Below are 16,274 nucleotides of genomic sequence, written 5' to 3'. Positions count from 1 at the left end.
TGCCCGCCAAGGTAGACGCGGTCCGCCACTTCCCCCGACCCAACACAATCAAAGGCTTGCAGGAATTCGTGGGTATGGTGAATTTTTACCACCGTTTCCTCCCCTCAGCAGCCCGAACCATGCGCCCCCTGTTCACCCTGATGTCGGGTAAGGGCAAGGACATTACCTGGGATGAAGAGGCCGCAACCGCTTTTGTTAAAACCAAAGAAGCCTTAGCAAACGCCGCGATGCTAGTGCACCCCAGAATGGACGTTCCTACTGCCCTCACGGCGGACGCATCCAACACAGCGGTCGGTGGAGTGCTGGAACAACTCATCGAGGGTCGCTGGCAACCCCTGGTGTTCTTCAGCAAACACCTACGACCACCCGAACTCAAATACAGTGCTTTCAACTGGGAGCTATTGGCACTATACCTGGCAATCTGGCATTTCAGGTACTTCTTAGAAGGTAGGCCCTTCACCGCGTTCACAGACCACAAACCACTTACCTTTGCGTTCACTAAGGTGTCCGACCCCTGGTCGTCCCGCCAGCAGCGACATCTGTCCTACATCTCCGAGTACACGACGGACATCCGGCATGTCTCTGGAAAGAACAACATCGTGGCGGACGCACTTTCCAGACCTACCATACAGGCCCTGTCCCAGGGGGTGGACCATGCAGCGCTGGCAGAGGCACAGCAGGCAGACACTGAGATCCCCAGTTACAGGACTGCAGTCTCCGGTTTGCAGCTTCAAGACCTCCCTGTAGGCCCAGGTGAGAGGACCCTACTATGTGACGTAGCTACCGGCCAACCCTGCCCCGTTGTCCCAGCAGCCTGGCGCCGGCGGGTTTTCGAGTCCATTCACAACTTAGCGCACCCCTCCATCAGGACAACCATCCAGCTGGTCGCCAACAGGTTCGTGTGGCATGGACTTCGTATGCAGGTCAGTGAATGGGCCAAAACGTGCATGCAGTGCCAAACGGCCAAGGTGCAGCGACACACCAAGGCTCCGCCGCAGCGTTTCGAACCCACCCGCCGGAGGCTCGACCACATCCATGTGGATATCGTGGGGCCCCTACCAGTGTCGCGAGGAGCACGGTACCTCCTAACTATGATAGACCGGTTCACCAGATGGCCAGAGGCAGTCCCACTCAGCGACACCACCTCCGAATCCTGAGCCCGAGCACTGATCGCAACCTGGGTAGCACGCTTTGGGGTACCGGCCCACATTACCTCCGACAGGGGCGCCCAGTTCACCTCCAGCCTGTGGTCGGCTATGGCCAGCCTTTTAGGATCGCAGCTACACCACACAACTGCCTACCACCCACAGTCGAACGGACTAGTGGAACGTTTCCACCGTCACCTGAAATTGGCTCTCATGGCCCGCCTGGAGGGGCCTAACTGAGTGGACGAACTTCCCTGGGTCCTGCTCGGAATCCGCACGGCACCCAAGGAGGATCTACACACCTCATCGGCCGAGTTGGTGTACGGCGCGCCCCTGGTCGTCCCAGGAGAGTTCATACCAGCCCCAAGGGGGCAAGAGGAAGAACCCACAGCAGTCCTGGACAGACTACGGGAGAGGCTCGGTAACCTGGCCCCCATCCCCACTTCACAGCACGGACAGAGCCCAACCTGCGTACCCAAAGACCTGCAGAACTGTAAGTTTCTTTTTGTACAACGGGGCGGACACCGGGCACCGCTACAGCGGCCCTACGAGGGACCGTTTAAGGTGATCAGGAACAACGGGTCCACGTTCGTGCTGGACATTGGGGGGGAGAGAGGAGATTTTCATGGTGGACCGACTCAAACTGGCCCATGTGGACTTGGCGCAACCGGTCCAGGCTCAGGCACCGCGGCGCAGGGGCAGACCTCCCAAACAGAGGCCGATCCAGACTGTGGACATTGGGGGAGGTATCGCCGGTTCTGGGGGGTGGGTTATGTGGCGACCCACTTTCTGGCACACACGAACCGGCTCACAACAGCGCGCGCAGGCAGAGGGCCGGCCCCAAAAAGGGCGCCAGGCCATCTTCACCAGCAGGGGGAAAATCCCGCGTGCAGAAAGGGTCTGGGAATATACATTCCCCACAGCAATCCCGCCCAGGGAGGGCGGGAACGAGAAGGCTTTAAAGCGGGCCACGAAGTTTGAATAAATCTCTTTCATCGCAACTCTAACTCACCGACTCCGTGTGGTTATTCTAGCGCTGTGTGTAGCACTCCGCTACAGTACCTTTATTAAAGAAATGCAATTTATGTGTGTTTTATTTATATGTTATTCAAAATGATTCATTAAAATAATTTTGAAATCAAAGCTGGAGAACAACCAACAGAACAAATACAACACGAAACACAAATTACTTTCTAACCTTAGGGGGTTCTTTATCAAGGAAAAAAATATGTAGAAGGTTGCTTTGGTAAAGAGAGTTCTTTCTTGATGTAAGCTTACAAGGTTTAATTTAAATGGAGAATGCCTCAGGCTATTTGAGAAAGACATTTATTAGTTCTTTGAGCTGCACAAATATGAAATCTATCATGCTGAAATATTGTAGACATAAATCCATATTTCAAAAGTAATTCTTCCAGCTGGTATGAGAAAGTAGTCAATGAAAGTCTACACATATTAGGGTTACAATTTAGAATTCTTTGTAAAAACAAACTCTGCAATGCTCATCACGTTTTTCCAAGTTAGCTTGTATTTTATGAGTTGTTGCAGGAGATTACAAAATGACTTCATGTTGGCCTGTGTTACAATATACTTATCAAAACTAGTCACACATCTGGAAAAGCATGATTCTATTTCTAATACTGTAAGGCAAATTTCTCTCACAGTGAGCAAGACTGTTTTCTTTTAATTTAGACCCACTAAGCCCTGACACCAATCATCACCCTCACTCCAAGAAAACGAATATGCCAAGAAAAGGAATAGCAACTCTTTGGAAGTTCTGTCCGTCTATTCATCTGCCTTCTCTACTATTTCTGTATATCTCTTCTCTTTCTATTTAGGAGGTGCTGTCTAACTCCTTTTTCCCCTTCATTTTTCTTTTCCTGTCATCTCTCATCTACAATGCTGAAAAAGAAATCAAGTTAAGAATTTCTTTGCATAAGTCTCCCTCTGTTCACCCTTATGGGACAAGAACATCATTAGCAATGCCAGCCTGCGCTGTGTAAAGCTAATTGCTCTCGAGTAGGTGATGGTGAGCTAGAACATAGAATATAGACCAGTACTGCATAGGGACAGGCCCTTCAGTCCACAATGTTGTGCCAAACGGGAAGAGAAGATAGCTGCGCGACGCAGCTTGCAGCCGCCTCTCCGGTGAATGATATCTGTTATCTGTCAAGTAGGGTGCCGTGCACAATCCTGATTTGATGGAGACAGACATGAGAGCACAGAGGAACATCTGGTGAAACTTCTGAAATACCTGTTTCGCTGCCGCTGCTACTGTGCGATCCAGAATCTCCGGAGGGGAAGGCCCTGAGTCCTCGGCTTTGCTTGTTGCTCGGCGGCCGGGATGGGGACGAAGCACCTCGCAGAGATGGTGCTCGGTGCTCGGTGTCGGAGGGCTGGTCAGAGGCTCGAAGTTTTCAGACGGACTCAGAGTCGGCTGCGGTCGGGTGCTTCCAATGCATCAGCAAGTTTGCGGCACTTGGAGGTTCATGGCAGGGAGAGTTTCTCCCTTCTACCATCTGCGTGAGATGATGGGGATATCGGGACCTGAGACTTTTTTTACCGTGCCCATGGTCTGCTCTTTATCAAATTACGGTATTGCTTTGCACTGTCGTAACTATATGTTATAATTATGTGGTTTTGTCAGTTTTAGTCTTGGTTTGTCCTGTGTTTCTGTGATATCTTTCTGGAGGAACATTGTATCATTTTTTAATGCATGCATTTCTAAATGACAATAAACAAGGACTGAGTATCCTCATAATCTAATCTAATCTAATCTAACCAGCTAAAAAGCAAATCAAAAACATCTAAACAATAATCCTTCCTATCTGCACAATGTCCATATCCCTTCAACTTTGTGACATCCATGGGCCTATCTAAACGTCTCTTAAAAGCCTCTAATGTATTTGCCTGTACCACCATACCAGGCAGTGCACTCCAGGCATCCACCATTCTTTGAGTAAACACTTACCCCTCACATCTCCTTTGAAACTACCCCCTCTCACTTTCAATTCATGCCCTCTGGTATTCGACACTTTAACCCTGGCAAACAGATACACTTTGTCTTCATAAACTAGTGCAATCGTTCTGGTGAGGATACTACCCCTGTATTTTGTATAGCAATAATCAGAACTTCAACCCAATGGCATGTGAGGAATGATGCTACCTCCCCAAGTTAGCATGGTGCAAGTACATTTCAACCCATGACATGGAAGGAATCGTAATATATTCCCAAGTTAGAATGGGACCCTGCAGGTGATGGTATATCTGTTGCCATTATCCTTTCCGGTAGTACAAATCACAGGTTTGGCAGATGATGTCAGAGCAGCTGACATTGGTACTTTGTTCATAGTATAGATATGAATTACCAATGGCGAGTGAAGTTGTTATAGTGAAAAATAAAGCTTGCTGTCTCAGTCAAGCCTCAATTGATAATGGTGATTCACACATTTGGGCAAGTGGTGGGGTGGGGGTGGTGTTCTATTGCGCTATTGACTTGTAGCTTGGGGATGGTGGAAAGAATTAGGGTGCTCAGGTCATTTGATACACAATACACAGCATCTTACCTCTCGGTTCAACATATCTCTGCCATGTTTCTGGTCACTTATAACACTCATGATTTTTATAGTTGAAGAAGGAGATGGCAAGGGTAATTAAGGAGTTTAGGCATCTCTTAACAGAAATGGCTACTGCCTGACACTTTAGTGGGAGATTGCTGTGTCATTCATCAGCCAATGCCTCAGTAATGTCTAGGCTTGTTTTTTTTTAAAGCATATATAGTAGTTATGGACAATTGCATGGTCTGTGGAGTTGTGAATGGAATTTAACTTTGTGAAGTAATCAGCAAACTTTGCCACTTATAAAAAGAAGTTTATTGAAGCAGCTAAAAATGATCGGGGCTCTGATCTCCTGAAATGCGGTCCCATGGCTGGAATGATGTATCCATGATAGCTGCGACTCATTTCTCATTCAATCTTCATAACCATAAAATCTTTATTGAGTGTATGGACTGCAATTGGAATGATTGGATCCTCTCCATAAAAGCATGAATTGGATAGATAGAGACAGTTCATATTTATCCACAAATCCAGGGCAGCAATTCTTCCTATTTATTACCTTAATCTATCAAATCATGTCAGCAGAGATTTTGTGTGATTGTGTGAATGTTTTTAAGTATTAATGCAAGATTCAAGACTCTTATAAATGTTATTAAATAATTTATTGTCAAAGAAGATCTGAATTGGTGTCATTTGAGATTTATGTTCACACAAAAAATGTGTAAAATAATCAACTAAATTTTCATCAGCAACAAAAATTACTTATTACAATCAAACCACCTACAATTTCCCAGCCATGTTTTAAAGTCAGAATTGCCCTGATCATTACAGACTATACATTGGCAGAGAATATTATCAAAAGCAAAATAGCAATGCTCCCCTATGACGTGTTCAGAGCTGATGCTTCTTTAACGCCTGTCACACCCTTTGTGATCACTGTGACCCCTTGCTACCCATCTGGACTTAAACTGTTCATGGCTCAGTGCACCTTCCATGGCAGATATTCAGTGATACTGGGGTGGGATGGGATGCTGCTGGCCTTGAAAGTGAGCAGAGAGGTTTACGACCAGCACTTCCCTGTTGCAAATAATCTAAGTACATTTAACAGAGACAGACTCAGAGAAAGAAAATCTGAACAATTGTGACCATAGGGAGACCAATTAAAGAAAGAGCTTGACTTCAGATCTTACCTTTCACATGTTGCAAATGCTTTGCGCAGAATTTATAACCTTTCAAGAAGTATCAGTGCTGTGTTGATGTATCATTTCTTGTCAGAGTCGACTTCTGTTCAGATACTCCTGCAACTTGACAAGTGAGGTTTATTGACATTTAACTGCATATATGTATATAATGTATATGGAAATGAGACAATGTTTCTTGCTTACTTTATGTACATACAATCAGTCACTCGCTAATATCAAAAGAGGTGAGTAGGGGGTTGCACCATCAGTCTGGATAAACAAATTCAAATCCCATTATGGAAGGTGAAGGATTTAAATCCGGTTAATTAAACAATCTGAAATTAAATTTATTAATAATTATTATGTAACTACCTAATTGCCAATCTGGTTCAAATGCTTCCCTCAAGGAAGAAATCTAAATCTGGAGAATGGTCAAAAACACTGCTTAAGCTAGATCCACAAGATCTTCTTTCTTTCTGCTCTTGTCCATCACCATTTTAGCTACATCCTAATCTACCAGCAGGACAGACACATCAGAAATTGTAGCAGACAATCTTTGATTTCAGAACTAGTCCTGAAGTATCAAGTTACACATTTGCCTAGGCTCCTCTCTTCTTTGATAGTTTTCATTCTTCTTCAGTTGATGAAGCTGTGCTCCTCCATATTGACCAAGACTGAGAAGACACATGGAAGCTTGCAAGGCTACAGAATGGGATATTTAAGCATCTGCCTCTGAGGGATGATGGTTAAATCAGTTTTAGTACCACTGACTAAGCTAGCCAAGTCTTGAACGACATAGTTGTTAGATAAGGTCTGCATCATGTGATCCTAGTGAGAACATATAAATTCCACACAGACAGGATTGTACCTGGTGTTATGTTTGTTCTTGATAAAAGACACATTTTGTGTGGGTTTAACGCTAACACATTTACTAACAGGAGACATTCATACTTTCTAGCTCCGCACTTTAGCACACAATCGCAGTTCACAAAGTCACCTCCGGTTCGGTGTGAACTCCCACATTGCACACTGGGAAGTGAAGTTCTTTGTTAGGTACACACATAATAACACACCTGGGGCAGGATTACACTTTGCTCTCATGCACTGTGAAGCAATAGATCTACAACAATGCCACTGTGCAATTCGGATATGCCTTGTCCATGTAAAGCAGGATACGTCCAAATGAGCTATTTATCCCAAAATCAGGCACTCTCAGCCATTATTAGATACCAGGAGAATACAAGAAAAGGAGAAAGAGTAGTCCAAATGGCCACACCCTTCCCACCAAGCTGATCATATCTTCAACCTCACATTACTACAAGGATCTGTCACCCTTGATTCACATTTAGACCAATAATCTGTCACAGCCTGGAATACAGCTTGAGGGGGGATCTCATTGAAACCTATTGAATGTTGAAAGGCCTCGATAGCATGGGTGTGGAGAGGATGTTTCCTATGCTGGGCGAGTCTAGGACCAGAGGATGCAGCCTCAGAGTAGAGGGGTGTCCTCTTAGAATGGAAATGAGCTGGGATTGCTTTAACCAGGGAGTGCTGAATCTGTGGAATTCTTTGCCACAAGTGGCTGTGAAGGCCAAGTCATTGGGTATATTTAAGCAAAAGACTGATAGATTTTTGATTTGTCAGGACATGAAGAGATATAGGGAGAAGACAGGAGATTGGGACTGAAAGGGAAATGGAGCAGCCATGAAGAAATGGCGGAAAAGACTCGATGGGCCACATGGCTTAATTCTGCTCCTATATCTTATGTAATTGATGATTCAACATCCTCAGTTTTCTACAGAAGATTTTTTAAAGAGTAGATCAGGACCCTCCAAGAAAGCTGGCAGCTTTTTCCCATTTCTGCTTTAAAGTCATCATCTAATCTGTTTGATTTTTCCTCAAGTGATAACCATTTCCTCCTCTGATCTCACTCTGCTTAAATAAGAAGAGTGAAAGAGCAGCCAACATGAGGTGTGCTCTCATCAATGTTCTGTACTCTTGCAACCAAGGTTTCCCTACATTTGCTTTCCATATTGCACTGAAGTTAAGAAAATGCCAGAAATACAATAGTATCTTCAAAGAATGAAACATTTATATAAAAAATAGAATTAAAAAAAAGAGAATATTGTGAGAATAAAATACCATTAACATTTACAAGAAAACAAATCTCAGGGTAGTATATAGCAACATATATGTACTTTGATAATAAATTTATTTTGAACTTTGAAAATAGGTTGCATTTCTACAAATCTTTATATCTGAAGAAATGTTTATGAACTGAAATGATTATATGTGTACTAGATGATTTAAAGTTATTTTAACAGTTTTTTGATGTTTATTTCTAATATTTTTTAAAGTTTTTGGATTTCAGTGTTTTGCAGTTGCGTCTTGATGCAGTCAACCCATATAAGGCCATTGCTTTGGTCAAGGGCCAGCTGGGTCTGAAAGACTTTCATTCAAGAAGTCCTTTACTGAGACAGATGAGGCAAATTCATCAGGGACAGGACAATCACTGGTGAGTTTGACTGGTGAATTATGTTCATTAATTCTAAACAATTAAAAATCAGTTTTTATAAGAGAGTATTTTATTGCCTGTTACGCATTGATGCATTTTTGATATGTTTTTGGAACTTTGAAGTTCAGTCTTTCTATTTCAGTTTGGTAACACGATGCAACCATGCTACCTGCTTTCTGCCAAATGCTTGCTTAGAGGTTAGATCATTCTAGTAGTTGATTTTCCTCGATGTGCAATGACTGCCAAACTGGACCAAGGAGGAGAAAGAAAACAGATGTGGATATTCCATTGACTGTACAAGTAGAACTTCCAGTTCCAAATTTAAGAAGACTGTGCAAAACTAGTTAGGAACTAGACTGTACATGGACCTCAATGAACTTTTGTGGATTTTTAATGTTTCATAACAGGAGTACACTGCACAAATGCAATTGTCCACTTGTCCCAGACACCTCCCGTAACACTCCACCCTTGCCATTCCCAGCATCCAATCTTCTCACCAGCTGTCTCATTTACCTCCCTGAGGGTTTTTTTTTAATGAATCTAGCCAAGCTTCTAATTGTACCATTAAGCAAACACCATTGAAATAGCTTCTTTTATATCTCTAGTCTTTGGGAGCACTATCAATTGTCAGCACAATCACCACCAACCCACTCTCCTATTTTGTGTGATTCACTGAGCAAGCATCTGCACCAATGCCCAAGTATGATTCAACATGCTTCCTTAAGTAGTGTCTCAATAATAAATCTGGATTTGCTTCAATTTGAGAACTTGCTAGGATGCCATGATAATGCAATGGTGAACATGACGCTACTACAGCTCGACCTCCAAGAGGACCACAATCTTCTTGTGGTTTGGAAGCTTGTGTGTCTCAATAACCCAGAGAGTTATGTTGGCTGGAGGCAGGGCTTTAAGCTTTGGCTCTTGGTAGGGTCACCTATGCCAAACAGGTTAAAGAGTAGAGGTCAGACTAAGAGTGATCCACCGATCCTCCAGGTTCAGAGGTTCAGCTCAGGACTAACAAATATGACTGATTAAACTACATTGAAAAATCCTTCTACATCTGAGTGTGATGGTATTCTTGAGTCTCCACCCGGGCCTTGCCGATTGACAGCAGTGAAATCCGAGAGGAAGCTACTGGAATGATAAAGGAAGTCATAAGCGCTGCCAGAGATGGTGGACTTTCATTGTTGTCCTAAATGCCAGTGGTGAAACGGACAAAAGAAAGAATTACAGCTTGAACTTCATTCAGAGTTTATTCCTTGTGTACTCTGTAAGGGGTCAGTACATCCTTCCTGTGGAATATGTGGGTTTTCTCATCGTCATCTGGTTTCCTCCCACACTCCAATGACATACTGGGTAGGTTAATTAGTCATTGTAACTTGTCCTGTGATTAGGTTAGGGTTAAATCGAGGTTGACATTTTGTTTGATGGAGTGTGGCACGAAGGGCCAGATGGGCTTACTCTGCACTGTATAGTACTGAGCTAGGGTGCCTAAGACAATTGCACAGTACTGTACTAATTTTGTGAATAGCACTGTACAGCTGCCACAAAAAAGAAAACAAATTTTGGTGACTTGTGAGTGTTGATAAGCCTGATTCTGATTTGGGTCTCTATTCTGGACTGAGATTAGGCGGGAAGAGGGGAATCATGCTTTGGAAAAGGGGAAGGGAGAAGGAAGGAAGTGGGAAGCACCAGAAAGACATTCTGTAATGATCAATAAACCAATCATTTGAAATCCAATGACCTTGCTTGGTGGCTCAGGACTGGGTGTGTCTGCACCACAAGAACAACAAATTTCATGACATATACCGGTGATATTAAACCTGATTCTGAAGCTGATAAAGGATTTTGTAAAATTCATTGAGATACAGCAAGGAGTAGGCTTTTTTGGCCCTTCGAGCCGCACTGGCCAGCAACCCCGATTTAATCCTAGCCTAATCAAAGGACAATATACAACGATCGTTTAACCTACCAACCAGTACATCTTTGGACTGTGGGAGGAAACCAGAGAACCCAGAGGAAACCTACACAGTCAGGGGGAGAACATACAGACTCCTGACTGGCAGTGGCCAGAACTGAACCCGGGTCACTGGTACTGTGAAGTACTGTGCTAACCACTACGCTACCATTCCGCCCCTTTCCTTCTGATTACTGCCTATCATCGTTGTCGAATTGATGAATCAATGCTATACCAGGTAGACTTGGATGGTTACTATAAGTCACCAACTAATGAACAGCAAGTTCATTGCACTTTCCAACTTAAATACTTGTCCTTGTAAACCCAAGAAAGAATATAGAGAAAATATATGAGGTTAGGGGAAAAAGAGAAATAGCTCTTAATTTCTTTTTCAGTGTCCCCTATCAATCAGTAATTGTTTCTGAAAAGTAAATTTCTGGTTTAACATATTTTAATATGATGGAGGTGACAGCGATCGCTAACTTTATTCAGCTATGCATGTATTGCAGCTAAAGTAACCAAAATAAAATATAAATGTCAAATGAACATATTCAGAATATCCAATTATGTAAGATAACTGAAGGACTTGATTGTGAGTGATGTACACGCTCACTACTAAAATGAGGATTGATGATATCAGAAGTAATTTGCTGAACATTTTGCCTTCTTTCTGAGTATAAATGACATGCACCTGCCTATGTACTGTCCTCTATAATCAGTTCATTCTTATTTTTATGCAGCCAAACATCACAATGTGTTCAATTATTTATTTGTTGATGACCTTCAACGGGCATTCAGTAACATGAAGGCTAGGAAGCCCATTAAATCATTTCAATACATAAGTGTGAAAATTGAAAGGGTCCCCTCCCAAGCTTGTCTATCACGTCACATGGCTATAAATGCTTCTGTACAAATACAAGTGTTTGTTGCACCAATAGCTTTCAAATAAGTTAGTAAGTTTTAATTTTCAGTTAGTATTGATATCATTTCACAGGACACTGCTGAATGCTAAATGAAATATTTGGCCATTGCATAATTGAATACCCTGTGGTTCACTGAGTTAAGGAGCACAAAAGCAAAAAGAATACACTGTCATCTACAATGCTGTACAAAAATATGTACCATATACATATAGCTATATCTCTAAGGTGCCTAAGACCTTTGCACAGTGCTGTAGTAATTTTATGCATTGCACTATACTGCTGCCACACATATTATAAACCTGATTCTCATGTGGGACTCTATGGTGAGCTGAAAGTGAGAAGGAAGCAGGGACAGGGCACTCGTGGTTGGAAAAGGGGGGAAAGAAAGGGGACGGAGCAGGAAGCACCAGAAAGACATTCTGTAATGATCAATAAAACAATTGTTTGGAATCGAATGACCTTACCTGATGTCTCAGGGCTTGGTGCGTCTGTACCCATGCCACTCTCTGCACCTGGCACTCTTTCTCTGCCACCTGTCCCACACCCCTCCCAGGGCATACCACCCTCTCCATTCCCAACGTCCTTTGCTCCCGCCAAATTTACAAACTCATTCTACGCTCCATGTTGACAAATACAATACTGTGCCAAAGTCTTACACAACCCAGCTAAGTATACGTGCCTAAGTCTTCTGCACAGTTCTGTATGATTACTAAGTAGGAATTAAGCTTACAGCATTATGAAGTACAGAGTATTCTAATTAGTTCCAGTTAAAATCTTAGAAGATTCCATTCATTCGTGCTTCTATAAATTCTGAGCTTCATTTGAAATGGTCATTTTAAACCACTGAAGTCCTGGTGGTGAAAGTGCATATTGGGATTCTTGTTGCAATGCGTAGGGATGGACAGGGATAATTGCATACCAGGTTGCCGTATGTAGATCTGGAGGTGGAGTGATCTCCTGACCTAGATGTGTGTAGTGTCCACTCAGGTTCTTTCACATTTCATAGGGAAAGAACAGACAGAGCGTACAATCTGCAGAAATCAGCACACCCTGGACAAGCAAGTTGAATATAATGTTTATACTCAAAACTATAAAATATGTTCCCCATTTGACATATGGAGCAGGTCATTGACTAAGGTAGGGTTGAGTAGCAGCCCTTCGTGAATCTATCTGCATCTCTTCACAACTAGCTTAGGTAGAAACGACACAGTGCTGAAAATGTAATATGTGACTAATTGCTTCTTAAGACTGATGGCAGTCACACTGAATTTTTCATTCACTAATTTCCATGTTGTAGCCTGTTATTTTTTTCAGACTATTAAACATGCCTTTCTGAAGCTTTCTTCTTCTGTTGCAAATGATAGTGACTGAAGAAGTAATTCTAAAATTTAAACTGTTTTATATTAAGCAAATTACAATTATATTATATTCACATTAAATTCCTCTGTGTGCTATTTCAACAGGCTCATTACTGGCTTAAAATAAGAGAGATTTTATATGTTGAGCATTTGTATGATAATATTCCACAGAATAATTTCCTGCCTATAAAAACTGATAAAAACCCTTTCAAGAATAAAGCAGGGTGGCACAGTAGTGTAGTGGTTAGCACAACGCTTTACAATAACTGCAACCCAGGTTCAATTCCCACCACTGCCTGTAAGGAGTTGGTACGTTCTCCACGTGACCGTGTGGGTTTCCTCTGGGTGCTCCGGTTTCCTCCCATATTCCAAAGACATACCGGTTGGTAGGTAACTTGGTTAGTGTAAATTGTCTCACGATTAGACTAGGGTTAAATCAGGGGTTGCTGGGTACCGCGGCTCCAAGGGCCAGAAAGGCTTGTTCCATGCTATATCACAATAAATAGGTAAAAATGCGTTGTACACATTCATGCACAAATGCGCATATACAGTACATGCATATTTAAACAGTTAAAAGTAGTGGCCAAAACAGAAGATTGTGGAATAGATTAAAGTGACCAGAAATAATTAGTATTGTGATTAAAAAAATTGTAAGAGAGTTGGAATTGAAGGTAGAGAAAAAAAAAGTATTTGTAATTATTACTTAAGTGCCAGATCATCATTGACTTACACATCCTGGAGACACTAGAACTATCAGAGCTTTACTCTTCATTAACAAACACCAGCATAATGGATAAGGCAGCACCTATTATTAAGGACCCCCTTCACCCAGAACATGCCCACTTCTCAGGAATGAGGAACAGAAGCCTGAAGGCACACACTCAATGATTCAGGAACAGCTTCTTCCCCTCTGCCATCTAATTTCTGAATGCACATTGAACCCATTAGTAGAGCTACTAGGACTTGATGTTTCAATCCCTATGGTAAGTTGGCAGTCTTGATGTTGGCAGTGGGCTTGGAGCGGTGACAAGGAGGGAGGGTAGGTACGTCATCGGGGTCATCGGGTGGGCACCCTCCTTCTTTGACGTTTCGTTGATAAGCCCTCGACATCTCCAGAGGGCTCAACGGTGCTACTTGGCATCCCAGATACACCCCCCTCAGTTCCATACCCTCCTGTCTTCATCTTGCAGCCCAGTTGTTGTCTTTCCTTTTAATCCAAATCCAATTGCTGCTTTCTTCTGCTGCGTTTGACAAGGACTTGATTGCTTGTTGGAGGGAGTGACCCCTCACCCCCATCTTCTTCAATAGACTGGTCGTAGATGTAGCAACGAATCCCCTGCATCCCACTTCTACAGGGAAAATCTTGGTCTTCCAGCCATGAGCATTACATCATACTTATTTTTTACTTATTTTTCTCTTTTTTGAACTACTTATTTAATTTAACTTGTATATATATATATTTCTGTAATTTACAGGTTTCAGAGTCAGTGATGCTGCACCAATATTTGCAATTAAGTCTTGAACGATGGAACACAAGAACACAAATGTCAGAATGAAGTAAAAGAATGAATGAAGAATGATATTGAGTGAGATGAAAAAAATTAGCCTTTCCGGAAGAGCAGGTTGGCTTAAAATTAACTCATAACCTGAAGAATTAGTTTCAGTTCTTTTTTTTCCAATAGCTCCATCATACATTTCTGTGCTTTTTCAACTCTTTAGATTTTCATCATGATATTAAAAGTCAATCTGATATGATGGCCAAACTCATGGGACAGTGATTAGCGGATCTGAATGGTTGAACATGAGTAATTAAATGTCATTTGCCTCCAGTTCACTTTCTGCTGAATTTTTGCTTTAAAATGTCAGAAATATTCTATTCAACCACACCTAAGGCATTATTACTAAGAGAAGGGGTTTAAAAGGAAATTCTAATTTGGATCATACAAAAATAATTGCAATTTTACATACTGTCTAAAATAGTTTGTAATAATAATATGTAATTTTAAAAACAATTTAATATTTTTTTAATTGTACACCTACTGGGCATTTTATGCATTGTAAAGCATATTTCTTTTAATGAAACCAGTTTTTTATACAGTACTGTAGAAAGGTTTAGGCACATATACAGTATAAAACAATATGTACAGTAGTTAAGGCTTTTGCATAGTTCTGTATCCTTAAGAATGTTTAATGATTTCGACCCTGTCATGGTTCATCAATCTTCAAGGGCATGTATAATAGAGTCTTTCATCCACTTGTTGTGAAACTCAAATTAAATCTGAGTGATGGAGCTCCTCAGGTGTTAAGCCTTCTTTTTGTATTGCAGCACACCTATGGTATAGATATCTACTAATCCTCTTTCAGCATTCATATGGAAATAACTTTCTTTGTTCTTTCTCTGAACAGTCAGGTGGGCAATACAAAATTACATGCCTGGTGTGATTTTTTTCCTCATTGGGAGTATAAAACAGAAATGAATGTGTGCTGCTCGGAAGGACCCATAAGGTTTCCATGCATTTCTTTAATTTCTTTTAGGCATTATTCTTGTGCCAAGGCGCAGAGGCCTCTGTCGGTCATGGTCAGCCATGGATGTTGCATCCTGTCTGTCTGGATAAGCAAGCCTGGTCTGTACAATATGGAGAGCAAGCTGTTGCCCACGCAGCCAGCTCCCCTTGCCACGCATCTGATGAATTCAAAGAAATGGCAGAGACCAATAGAGTTTGGCACCAGCAGCATCACAGGAGTTGCCAGTCAGTGTTGAACTCTTCATAGGATTCCAGCTCCAGATTTTTCCTCTGGGATTGCTTCCCCATGAGCAGGTATAGCCACAAGGCAATGGAGGATAGGGATCAGAGTTTTCCTTCTCCTAGATGAGTTGCCAACTACGGCTGACAAACCCCATCTGCCCAAAGCGACTGGTTTTAAAGCACCAATATTCTTGTACTAGGGTGTAAATGTGAGAGAAAATGCGGATGAAAAGTAGTTTTTAACCTTGGGAAGCTCCTACTGATGAACACTGGGCAGTGGATTCTTTTTGCACTGTGAGATTGTAAAGATTTGACAAGACGGGGAACAGATCGTAAAGGTACTACAGTGTCATATTGTGTACTGGCAGCACTGAATTGAGGTGTGGGGGAACGGCAGACTCTATCATGGTGAGCGCAGGCAGGACTGAACCCAGTTGCGGAGGAATGACAGAACCCCCGTGAAGAGACTGAAAGCAAGAGGTTATACAAAGGAATATCAGCAAAGCATCGGTGGTACGACCGAGCGACACCAAGAGACAAATCATTCTACACACAAGGACTCCCCTGTCAGCGCTAATCTGGGGTCCAAATAAAATAATCAGAGAAACCTGAAAACCCGTGCTGTCACAAATAACTTGACAAGATTAAATAGAAAGCACCAAAGCTTAGTGACTCCCGTAAGGGCAACAATTCGGAAACACAGATGCTCAAGAAACCCAGAAGCCCAATGCTCTATGGCAACCCCCGGAGGCCCACCGGGTTCATGACATTACAGTGCCAGTAACTCAAAAAAAATCAAAGTGCTATCTTTAACATTTGAAACATTACACATTGACTATTATTTGGATATGTTGAAACAGCTATAAATCTTGAGTCTTAAATGTCTCTATGAAA

Source organism: Mobula birostris, chromosome 23 (assembly GCF_030028105.1).
Source record: "Mobula birostris isolate sMobBir1 chromosome 23, sMobBir1.hap1, whole genome shotgun sequence".
In the NCBI taxonomy this organism is placed as follows: Eukaryota; Metazoa; Chordata; class Chondrichthyes; order Myliobatiformes; family Myliobatidae; genus Mobula; species Mobula birostris.
Note: the sequence above shows the minus strand (reverse complement) of the source record.